The following is a 13,123-nucleotide window of genomic DNA, read 5'->3' on the forward strand; positions in this document are numbered from 1 at the left end:
AAGAAACTGGTGTACCCCAGGGAGGCGTGCTCAGTTGCACACTTTTTATTGTTAAGATGACAACGCTTCGTGCTTCCTTACCCCCGGCCATTTTGTATTCCGTCTATGTGGATGACATTCAAATAGGCTTCAAATCCTGTAACCTCGCAGTATGCGAGAGACAGGTACAGCATGGTTTGAACAAGGTGTCAGGGTGGGCAGAGAAAAATGGTTTTAAAATCAATCCTCAAAAGAGTTCTTGTGTGCTGTTCACAAGGAAGAGAGGCCTGGTCCCAGATCCTTGCTTGGAAATGTGTGGACATCAGATACCTGTAAACAAAGAGCACAAATTTCTAGGTGTTATACTCGACAATAAACTTACTTTCGTCCCACACATTAAACATCTTAAAGAAAAGTGCCTGAAAACAATGAACTTAATGAAACTTCTATCCCAGACTACATGGGGTAGTGATAGGAAGTGTTTAATGAACCTATACAAGAGCCTAATTCGGTCTCGATTGGATTATGGTGCCGTTGTGTATAACTCTGCCGCCCCGAGCGCGCTAAAGATGCTAGACCCAGTCCACCATCTGGGAATCCGACTGGCCACTGGCGCTTTCAGAACGAGTCCTATACAAAGTCTATATGTGGAATCAAATGAATGGTCTCTCCACCTACAGAGATCATACATTAGCTTTACATATTTCCTTAAAGTACGCTCCAATCCTGAACATCCATGTTTTCATAACGTTACCGATATGACGTGCGCTACACTTTTCAGCAATCGTCCCTCCATAAGACAGCCTTTCTCGCTGCGTGTGAAGCAGCTTAGCGATGAAATGCATGTCCCGCTCCTCGAGCATCGCTTAATGCACCTAACCAAGCTCTTACCTCCTTGGGAATGGCAGGTGATACAATGTGACATATCCTTTATAAAAGTTACAAAGCAAGCTCCTGAGGCTGAAATCCGAATGCATTTCCTAGAACTCCAGCACAAGCACTCCTGCGCAGAGTTCTACACAGACGCTTCCAAGTCAAATGCCGGGGTATCCTATGCAGCCGTCGGCCCATCGTTTTCGGAATCCGATGTACTGCATCCGGAAACAAGTATCTTTACGGCCGAGGCCTACGCACTACTCTCTGCTGTAAAACACATAAGAAAATCGAAACTTCCAAAAGCAGCGATCTATACAGACTCTCTCAGCGTCGTGAAGGCCTTAATGTCACTCAGCAAACATAAAAATCCCGTATTTAATGAACTATATTTGGTCTTGTGCAAAGCGTACTCATCTAACCAGAATATCATAATATGCTGGGTCCCTGGCCATAGGGGAATTGAAGGTAACGTTCTGGCAGACGAGATGGCCACGTCAATCACATTGCAAGCTGTTAACCCTACCTCTGCGGTGCCTGTCACAGATCTGAGGCCTTTCTTGCGAAGGAGGCTGCGCGATCACTGGCAACACATGTGGGATGCGGAAACGGATAATAAGCTCCACATGATAAAACCACAGTTAGGATTTTGGCCGTCTACCACAAGATCTCGCCGAACAGATGTCCTATTCTGTCGTCTCAGAATAGGACACACGTTCGGCACCCATAATTTTCTAGTCACCGGAAGTGAGCCTCCAACCTGTGGTAGATGCGGGGAGAGGCTGACCGTACTCCACGTCCTCCTGGAGTGTCGGGAAGCCGAATCTGAGAGAAAAAGACATTTTTCATTAGCATACCGACAGCACATTCCTCTTCATCCTATAATGCTTCTTGGTCCAGAACCGCTTTTTAATACAGACACAGTGCTAGGTTATCTTAAAGATGTGGTCTTACATGTTATTAGTCCCATGAATTCGTAGCGCCTCCTCTCTTGAGAGGATGCCACTGCGATAATTGTTTTGCATAGCACATGCCTCCAGGCCCTTGTATTTCAAGGGCTCTAAGGAGGCAGTAGTGCTCATGGATTTTTCACAATCACATATATTTTACCTATCGTATCATTCTTTTTAAATGCATCTAAATGTTCATAGTACAAGTCACACGTCATCGCCATAATTTTATCATACAGATTTTACGCACTTTAGAGCGTATATTTTAAGGCCTCTTTACAGCCACCTCACACGAACTTCATAGTAATCATAATTACACCGCAAAATCATTAGCACAGACATGGCGCTCTTTGGCCATACCTGGCCCTTGCGCCACAAAACCCCATACACCATCATCATCAAAGCGTGTCAAGTCCAACAAATTATTGACAATCCCTTCTCAAAGAAAAAGTCGAGAGAATGAGCTTTACAACCGTCCTTTTAGTATTGCCGAATTGAGGGCTGCCTTGAGCGCATGCAAGAGCTCCGCACCCGGGTCTGATCGAATCTTGTATGAAATGCTCAAAAACTTACAGAATGATACGCAAGTTACACTACTCACACTTTTCAGCACCATCTGGGATGCAGGGTACCTTCCAATCGCATGGAAGCAAGCCATTGTGGTCCCTGTTTTGAAACAAGGCAAAGACCCTTCCTTAGTGCCAAGTTACTGCCTGATAGCCCTCACAAGTTGCCTTTGTAAGGTATTTGAAAAAATGATTATTCGGCGACTCATTCATTTCCTTACACTGAGCAAAATCCTTGATCCCTATCAGTGCGGCTTCAGAGAAGGGCGCTCCACAACTGAGCATCTTGTACGCGTAGAAGCAAATATCCGGGACGCATTTGTACACAATCAGTTCTTCCTATCGATATTTCTCGATATGGAAAAGGCGTATGATACAACGTGGCATGAGGGAATCTTAAGAGACTTATCAAAAATGGGCATCCATGGTAATATGCTTAACCTAATAGAAAGCTATCTGTCCAATCGTACTTTCCGGGTAAAAGTCGGCAGTGTACTTTCACGTCCTTTTGCGCAAGAAATGGCTGCACCCCAAGGAGGTGTGCAGAGCTGCACGCTCTTTATCGTGAACATGAACGCGCTTCGTGCATCATTACCACCGGCAATATTTTATTCTGCCTACGTGGACGACATTCAAATAGCTTTCAAATCCTGTAACCTCGCAGTATGCGAGGGACAGGTACAGCATGGCCTGAACAAAGTGTCAATGTGGGCAGACAAGAATGGATTTAAGATCAATCCTAACAAAAGTTCTTGGGTTCTTTTTACAAAAAAGAGAGGCCTGATCCCAGATCCTTGCTTAGAACTATGTGGACAACAGATACCTGTAAACAAAGAACACAAATTTCTAGGTGTTATACTTGACTACAGGCTCACTTTCGTCCCCCACATTAAACATCCGAAAGAAAAATATCTGAAAACAATGAACCTAGTGAAACTTCTATCCCAGACTTTGTGTGGTAGTGACAGGAAGTGTCTAATGAATCTCTATAAAATCCTCATTCGATCACGATTACACTATGGTGTCGTGATCTATCAATCTGCCGCTCCGAGTGGGCTAAAAATGCTAGACCCTGTTCACCATCTAGGTATCCGCTTAGCCACGGGCGCTTTCAGGACAAGTCTTGTTGAAAGTTTATACGCAGAATCGAACGAGTGGTCACTTCATCTCGAGAGAACATACACCAGCCCAACATATTTTCTGAAAGTCCACTCTAATCCTCAACATCCGTGTTATAATACCGTTAACGAGATGACATATGCTACACTCTTTCATAATCGTCCCTCCGTAAGACAGCCTTTCTCGCTGCGTGTGAGGGAGCTTAGTGATCAAATGCATGTCCCACTCCTCGAGCTCCGCCTAATGCATCCAGCGAAGCTGCTACCTCCTTGGGAGTGGCAGCTCATACAATGCGATATATCTTTTGTGCAAGTGACAAAGCATGCTCCTGAGATAGAAATCCAAATGCTTTTCCGGGAACTCCAGTACAAATATTCCTGCGCCGAGTTCTACACAGACGCTTCGAAGTCTAGTGCCGGGGTGTCGTATGCTGCCGTCGGCCCATCCTTCTCAGAATCCGATGTACTACATCCGGAAACAAGTATATTTACGGCCGAGGCCTACGCATTACTGACTGCTGTGAAGCATATAAGAAAATCAAAACTCCAAAAGTCAGCGATATATACAGACTCCCTAAGCGTCGTGAAGGCCTTGATGTCACCCTATAGACACAAAAATCCAGTACTTAATGAACTATATTCCGTCTTGTGCAAAGCGTACATATCTAACCAGCATATCATTATATGCTGGGTGCCTGGCCATAGGAACATCGAGGGCAACGTTCTGGCGGACGAGATGGCCACGTCTATAGCATCGCAAGCCGTTAACCCTACCGCCGAGGTGCCTGTCACAGATCTGAGGCCTTTCTTGCGAAGGCGGCTGCGGACCCACTGGCAACGCATGTGGGACGCCGAAAAAGATAATAAGCTCCACCTAATAAAGCCACAGTTAGGACTCTGGCCCTCTACAACAAAATCGCGCCGAACAGATGTCCTATTCTGTCGTTTAAGAATAGGACACACCTATGGCACCCATAACTTTCTACTGACCGGAAGTGAGCCTCCAAACTGTGGTAGATGCGGGGAGAGGCTGACTGTACTCCACGTCCTCCTGGAGTGTCGCGAAGCCGAATCTGAGAGAAGGAGACATTTTTCCTTAGCATACCGCCAACACATTCCTCTTCATCCTCTAATGTTTCTCGGTCCAGAACCGCTTTTTAATTCAAACAGTGTCCTAGGTTTCCTCAGAGATGTCGTCTTACATGTTATTAGTCCCATGAATTCGTAGCGCCTCCTCTCTCGAGAGGATGCCACTACGATAATTGTTTTGCGTAGCACATGCCTCCAGGCCCTTGTGCTTCAAGGGCTCTAAGGAGGCAGTAGTGCTCTGGCATCTCTTATAATCGTGATATATTTTACCTATCGTATCATTCTTTTTATATGCATCTAAATTTTCATAGTACAAGTCATACGTCATCGCCATAATTTTATCATACAGATTTTACGCACTTTAGAGCGTATATTTTAAGGCCTCTTTACAGCCACCTCACACCAACTTCATAGCAATCATAATTACACCGCAAACTCATTACCACAGACATGGCGCTCTTTGGCCACACCTGGCCCTTGCGCCATAAAACTCCACACATCATCATCATCAACATTCCTCCGAAACGTGCCAGAACACTCCACATTGTGTCAACTGTGAGGGCGAGCATGCCGCATACTCGCGGTCCTGCCCGTCCTGGAAAAGAGAAAAAGAGATTGTCACAATCAAAGTCAAAGAAAATATATCTTTCAAGGAGGCACGTAGGCGGGTGTCATACCTGTCTAAGAGCAGCTTTGCCGATGTGGCGCGTAAGGGGGCAGCGTCACAACGGCCTCCGGCGGCTGTCCGACCCACAGGCAGTGAGTCGGCAGTTACGCCATCTGCCCCCGCGGCGGTTGCAGCTAGCGCTGCTCCGTCAACTGAGGAGAAGGGACCATCCACCCCGAAGGTGGGTGCAGCCGAGGCTGCCCCAACCTCCGAGGCCCCTTCCAGCGCTGGCAACGGCCAGCGCAGCCAAATCCCTCAGGGAGCCCCATCGACCTCCGGGCAGGTGGGCGCAGGGGTCTTGCCTTCCGGGGCAGGACTCTCTAGGAAAACCTCTCGCTCGCAAGAGCGCTTGTCCGGCGTCTCACAGGAGGCAATGGACACTACACCTGTCCCCAAGGCGCACCAAACGCCTAAGGAGCGTCGAGAATCGCTCGAGCGCTTCAGAAAGAACAAAACACCTATTACAGGGCCTCGAAAGGGCTCTGTAATATAAGGCATCCACTCCTTTTTCCGTAAACACAGCACAAATTTACCTTAAACATGGATACACAAATAATTCAATGGAACATCAGAGGTCTCCTTAGAAACCTTGATGATTTGCAAGAACTCATCCACCAACATAATCCAAAAGTGCTGTGTTTACAGGAGACACACTTAAAATCTAAACACACAAACTTTCTCCGTACGTATGTTACATTTCGAAAAGATCGCGATGATGCCGTCGCATCATCGGGTGGTGTTGCGATTCTTACTCATAGAAGTATTGCGTGTCAACCTTTACAGCTACAAACGCCCCTTGAAGCAGTGGCGGTTCGAGCTGTCCTTCTAAACAAACTCATCACCATTTGCTCCCTTTATATACCCCCACATTACCAACTGAACAAACATGAATTTCACTCCTTGATCGATCAATTGCCAGAACCTTATGCTGTTCTTGGCGATTTCAATGCGCACAGCTCCCTGTGGGGCGACTCTCGTACAGATGCGCGAGGTCGCCTTGTTGAACAGTTCCTTTTTTCTTCTGGAGCGTGCCTTCTCAATAAGAAAGAACCCACATATTACTCTCTTGCAAACCGATCCTTTTCGTCAATAGATCTTAGTATAGTGTCTCCGTCTGTACTGCCTGAACTTGAATGGGAAGTTACCGACAACCCTTACGGTAGCGACCACTTCCCTATACTGCTAAGATCATATAAAGAAAACGAATATCCACCATACGCTCCTAGGTGGAAGATTGAGACAGCTGATTGGGAGAAATTTCGATCTCTAACTAGTATCTCATGGGCTGACCTGTCTTCGTTAGGAATTGACGCTGCAGTCGAGTTATTTACAGCATTCATAATAGATGTCGCATTTAAATGCATATCAGAAGTAAAAGGCTTGGCCTGCAAACGGCGTGTCCCATGGTGGAACGACGATTGTAGGATCGCTCGTAAAAAACAGAACAGGGCGTGGGGGTTGCTACGCGCTTCTCCCACTGCAGAGAATCTAGTTAACTTTAAAAAAGTAAAATCCGAAGGCAGGCGAACCCGCCGACAGGCCAGACGAGAAAGTTGGCAGAAGTTTCTATCGAGTATTAACTCGTTCAGAGATGAGGCGAAAGCCTGGAACAGGGTCAATAGGATAAGAGGGCGACAAGCACATGCACTCCCTTTGGTAAACACACAAGGCGATACCCTACAAGATCAGGCGGACTCACTTGGGGAGCACTTTGAGAGTGTATCAAGCCCAAATCATTATTCGCAATCCTTCCTAAAATATAAACAAATAGAAGAATGCAAGCCACTCATCAATAAATGCCGACAGAATGAACCGTACAATTGCCCTTTTAGTGCTGCCGAGTTGAAAGCTGCCTTGAGCGCATGCAAGAGTTCCGCACCAGGATCTGATAGAATCATGTATGAAATGCTCAAAAACTTACACAATGACACGCAACTTACACTACTCACACTTTTCAACACCATCTGGGATGCAGGGTACCTTCCAACCGCCTGGAAGGAAGCCATTGTAGTCCCTGTTTTGAAACAAGGCAAAGACCCTTCCTCAGTGGCAAGTTACCGCCCGATAGCCCTCACAAGTTGCATTTGTAAGCTGTTCGAAAAAATGATAAATCGGCGACTCATTCATTTCCTTGAACAGAGCAAAATGCTTGATCCTTATCAGTGCGGCTTCCGAGAAGGGCGCTCCACAACCGATCATCTCGTGCGTGTTGAAGGGAATATCCGGGACGCATTTATACATAAACAGTTCTTCCTATCGATATTTCTCGATATGGAAAAGGCGTATGACACAACGTGGCGTTACGGAATCTTAAGAGACCTGTCAGAAATGGGCATCCACGGTAATATGTTTAATATAATAAAAAGCTATCTGTCAAATCGTACCTTCCGGGTAAAAGTCGGCAATGCACTCTCACGTCCTTTTACGCAAGAAACGGGTGTACCCCAAGGAGGCGTGCTCAGCTGCACGCTATTTATCGTGAAGATGAACACGCTTCGTGCTTCACTACCACCCGCCATCTTTTACTCTGTCTACGTGGACGACATTCAAATAGCTTTCAAATCTTGTAACCTCGCAGTCTGCGAGAGACAGGTACAGCATGGCCTGAACAAAGTGTCAATGTGGGCAGACAAGAATGGGTTTAAGATCAATCCTAACAAAAGCTCTTGTGTTCTTTTTACAAGAAAGAGAGGACTTATCCCAGATCCTTGCATAGGACTGCGTGGACAACAGATACCTGTAAACAAAGAACACAAATTTCTAGGTGTCATACTTGACTACAGACTCACTTTCGTCCCCCACATTAAACATCTTAAAGAAAAATGTCTGAAAACAATGAACATAATGAAACTTCTGTCCCAGACTACGTGGGGTAGTGACAGGAAGTGTTTAATGAATCTATATAAAAGCCTCATTCGATCGCGACTAGACTATGGTGCCGTGATTTATCACTCTGCCGCCCCGAGCGCACTAAAGATGCTAGACCCAGTCCACCATCTAGGAATCCGACTGGCCACTGGCGCTTTCAGAACGAGTCCCATACAAAGTTTATATGTAGAATCAAATGAGTGGTCACTTCATCTGCAGAGAACATACATCAGCCATACATATTTTCTGAAAGTCCACTCAAACCCCCAACATCCCTGTTTTAGTACCATTAATGACATGACATGTGCTACACTCTTTCGCAATCGTCCGTCCGTAAGACAGCCTTTCTCGCTGCGTGTGAGGGAGCTTAGCGAAGAAATGCACGTTCCACTCCTCGAGCTTCGCCTAATGCATCCAGCCAAGCTGCTACCTCCTTGGGAGTGGCAGCTCATACAATGTGATATATCGTTCGTGGAAGTCACAAAGCATGCCCCAGAGATTGAAATCAAGATGCATTTCCGGGAACTCCAGCACAAATACTCCTGCACGGAGTTCTACACAGACGCATCAAAGTCACACGACGGGGTATCCTATGCAGCCGTCGGTCCATCCTTCTCGGAATCCGACGTACTGCACCCGGAAACTAGTATCTTTACGGCTGAGGCCTACGCACTTTTGTCGGCTGTGAAGCATATCAGGAAATCAAAACTCCAGAAATCAGTCATATATACGGACTCCCTTAGTGTTGTAAAGGCCTTGATATCATTCTCTAACCACAAAAATCCGGTAATTAACGAACTCTATTCCGCTCTGTGTAAAGCCCATATAGGTAATCAACATGTCATCATATGCTGGGTGCCAGGTCATAGGGGCATCGAGGGAAACGTTCTAGTCGACCAGATGGCCACATCAATTTCATTGCATGCAGTTAACCCTACTGCTTCGGTCCCTGTCACAGACCTGAAGCCCTTCTTACGGAGGAAACTACGGAACCACTGGCAACGCCTATGGGACGCGGAAACAAATAATAAGCTCCACGGGATAAAGCCACAGTTAGGATTCTGGCCTTCCGTAACAAAATCACGCCGGACAGATGTCCTATTCTGTCGTCTAAGAATAGGACACACATTTGGCACACATAACTTTTTACTCACCGGAAACGAGCCTCCAACCTGCGGTAGATGCGGGGAGAGGCTCACCGTCCTCCACGTCCTTCTGGAGTGTCCGAAAGCCGAATACGAAAGAAAGAAATATTTTCCCATAGCATACCGGCAGCAGATCCCCCTTCATCCAGTAATGTTACTCGGCCCAGAACCGCTATTTGACACCAACGCGGTCCTAAGTTATCTCAAAGATGTTGTGTTTCATGTTTTTAGCCCCACATGTTCGTAGCGTCTCCTCTCTTCAGAGGATGGCGCTGTGATAACTATTTTGAATAGCACATGCCTCTAGGCCCTTGTGGTTCAAGGGCTCTGGCGAGGCAGCAGTGCTCCAAGAAATTTTACCATCTTATATATTTTATATTTTGCATCATCCTTCTACGATGGATTTTAATGTTCATAGTACTCGTCATTAATCATCGCCATAATTTTATAGCACATAGATTTTACGCACTTTACAGCGACTGTTTTTAGGCCACTATACAGCCAAGTCACATCTTCGTCACAGAACTCATCATTCCACCGCGAAATCACTAACACTGTCTTGGCGCTCTTTGGCCATATCTGGCCCTTGCGCCACTAAACCACATACATTCATTCATTCATACAATGAATACCACCCGCGGCGTTGTGTCAGACGATGACTTGCTTGAGCTGACTGAAGCAGAACTCCTGGAGGGCTTCAGTGAGCAAAATGTTATCAATGTTAGAAGAATAAAGATCAGGAGAGATGGTAAAGAGATTCAGACGAAGCACTTAATAATCACCTTTGGTTCAAGTTTCTTGCCCGAGTCAATCGAGGCAGGGTATATCAAGCTCCGTGTCCGGCCGTGCGTGCCAAACCCACTCCGTTGTTTCAAATGCCAGCGCTTCGGCCACAGCTCGCAGAGCTGCCGAGGTCGCCAAACTTGTGCTAAATGCAGTGCCCAAGAACACACCACTGAAACTTGTGAGAACGCTCTCCACTGTGTAAACTGTGATGGGGAACACGCCGCGTACTCGCGGTCGTGCCCCTCCTGGAAGAAAGAAAAAGAAATAGTAACGATCAAAGTAAAAGAGAACATATCGTTAAAAGAGGCACGCGGGCGGGTTTCATACCTGCCCACCCCGCAGGGGCGTCTGCGTCAGCAGGCGTTTGGTGTGTTGCGACACCACGTACCCGAGCACACGAGGGTTGGACCCTCCCGCGCGTAGCCGTGCGCGGCTTAGCCGTGTCCGGGGAAAAGGGGATCCTGGGGGTTGAGCCAATGCCGGGTGTTTGGACCTTTACGGCCCCTCGGTGGCGGCAACACACCTCTTTGGCCTCCGCTTCAAGTAGACGGCACCCCCGGACTGACCCTCCCGGGGGAAATCGGCAGTCACCTTTTCCTGTCTTCTTCCTCCACACGCTTTTTCTTTACCCTCTTCTTTCACACCTGTCCTGTCTTCTTGTATCTTCTATTCACTTCAATTTTTCGTAGGTGGCAAGGGTTAACCTTGTGGGGCTAACCTACCTTGGTTATGTCGTATTAGGTTATAGCCTCGATGTACAGCTGGCGTGTGCAGGACTTGTTCGCATGTTCCTGTCGCGTCCCCTCGTTGGGCTCCATGGTGGGCGGCTGGCACCGCGGCTGAACAATATATTTTTTTCTATGGCTCCTCCTTTCCCCCAAAATGATCGCCCCTCTCATAAGAGAGGGCGGACCGAAGCAAGTGAATTTTTCCAGAAAAGGAAAGTTACCTTCCCGAAATATCATGTAATACATAGCGAAGTACAAGAAAAGCCAGCAAGAATCTTGTCCCCATTCACAGTATCCAAGTCCTTGACAGAAGCCCTCGGCCCTGGCTACAAGCTTTCAAAAATGTCTAGTGGCGATTTGCTGCTTGAACTTCGTGACAATGTGCAACACACAAAACTGTCAAACCTCGCGTCCATTGGGGACACACCTGTCTCCATTACATCCCACAGATCCCTCAACACTGTCCGCGGTGTAATATCAGAAATCGACTTCGTTCACCTAACAGAACAAGAAATGCTTGATGGGCTCACCGACCAAGATGTCATAGACGTTCACCGGATCAAAATCCGGAAGGACAACAAAGAAATCAACACAAAACACCTGATCCTCACGTTCAGCAGCAGCACACTTCCTGAACAAATAGAAGTCGGCTACTTAAAGATACCTGTAAGGCACTACATTCCCAACCCCCGCAGATGCTTCAATTGTCAGAGGTTCGGCCATGGCTCACAGAGTTGCCGGGGCCGCAGAACTTGTGCAAAATGTGCTTCTAAAGAACATACTTCTGAAAACTGTGACGGTGCAGCGCATTGCGTAAACTGTGAAGGAGAACATGCCGCGTACTCCAGGGCGTGTCCGTCCTGGAAAAAAGAAAAAGAAATCATCACGTTGAAAACCAAAGAAAACATTTCATTCAAAGAAGCAAGAAGGCGCATCACACTGACGAACACATTCTCTTTCAATGGAAGAAGCAACTTCGCTGATGTGGTGCGACGGGGCGTAGCGCCACACCAACCTTCGGCACCTGCTGAGGCCACAGTTACCGAGCCTCCGGCAGAGCCACCCACGCCCCAGGCAGAGACAGCACAAGCTGTCCTGCCACCTACAAAACAGAGTCCGCCGGCCCTCAAATCGGCGGCCCGCAAAGTCTCTCCCCAACGGGAGAGGCCTGATACACGCACACCCGCGGTGTCGCGGACCTCCAGTGCCTCAGGAGAGGCTATGGAGACAACTTCTAGTCCGCCCCCGCAACTGCGGAGGCACAACTCCCTTGAAAAAAAGAAAAAAGAAAGAACCCCAATAACGGGTCCTCAAAGACGAGGAACCTAATCCTTCATAGCCACACCCCTACAAAATAATTAAACATGACGTTCCTAGTACATTGGAATTGTCGTGGACTCCTTAAAAACTACAGCGACATAAAAGATATCCTTAACTCATTTTCTCCTGTGGCTTTATGTTTACAAGAGACTAACTTAGGACCACAACATAACAACATCTTAAAAAACTACAAAGTATTTCGTTGTGATAGAGAGCAAGCCAGTAGGCTCTCAGGAGGTGTCGCGATAATAGTAAAAAATGGTACTGCTACTCATGAAATCAGGCTTCAAACGAAATATGAAGCTGCAGCAGTCACCGTCCTTGATTTTAAAACAATTACAATATGTACTGTGTATCTGGAACCACATATAAATGTTACACTTCATGATTTAGAAGCACTTTTTAAACAACTACCAGAGCCATATGTAGTAGTAGGGGATTTTAATGCTCACTCATCTTTTTGGGGGAGTGACCAAACAGACACTAGAGGCCGTATCTTAGAAGATTTTATTCTATCAAATAATGTCTGCCTGCTCAATACAGGAAAGCACACATATTGCTCTCCGAGCTCAGGCAAGATGAGCTGCTTAGATTTATCTTTTAGTTCCCCATCGCTTTTTACAGATTTTAAATGGGATGTTGTTGACAACCCTTACGGAAGTGATCACCTTCCTGTAAAAATTAACCTATCATCCCCACCACAAATCATCCCAAGCAAACCACGTCGTTGGAAGCTACACTTGGCAAACTGGGCACTATTTCAAGAGCAGGCCACCCTGGAAAAAGTTTTCTCAAGTAATCTAAATGTCGATGATCAAAACAAACTGTTCACAACCTGCATTATTAATGCCGCGCGGCTAGCTATCCCTCAGTCCTCGGGAGTGGTTCGACATAATCAAAAAACCTGGTACACACAAGAATGTAAGGAAGCAAAAAAGAAACAAAACAAAGCCTGGGGCATCTTCCGTAGATACCCAACCAATGAAAATCTTGTAAATTTTAAAAAGGCGAAAGCCAACGCACGCCGCATCCGT

At 46.7% G+C, this 13,123-nt stretch overlaps 1 long non-coding RNA gene across 1 annotated transcript; it reads right to left on the minus strand.

Moving 5' to 3' along the window:
* Positions 1 to 5,507: 5,507 nt before the first annotated feature.
* On the minus strand, positions 5,508 to 9,309 carry LOC142574351 (uncharacterized). Its single transcript, XR_012826506.1, has 3 exons — positions 9,265 to 9,309; positions 7,192 to 7,256; positions 5,508 to 5,652 (listed from the first exon to the last, which is right to left on the minus strand). It is a non-coding gene; the product is annotated as an uncharacterized LOC142574351 (long non-coding RNA).
* Positions 9,310 to 13,123: the final 3,814 nt, after the last annotated feature.

Source organism: Dermacentor variabilis, chromosome 3, assembly GCF_050947875.1.
Source record: "Dermacentor variabilis isolate Ectoservices chromosome 3, ASM5094787v1, whole genome shotgun sequence".
Lineage (NCBI taxonomy): Eukaryota > Metazoa > Arthropoda > Arachnida > Ixodida > Ixodidae > Dermacentor > Dermacentor variabilis.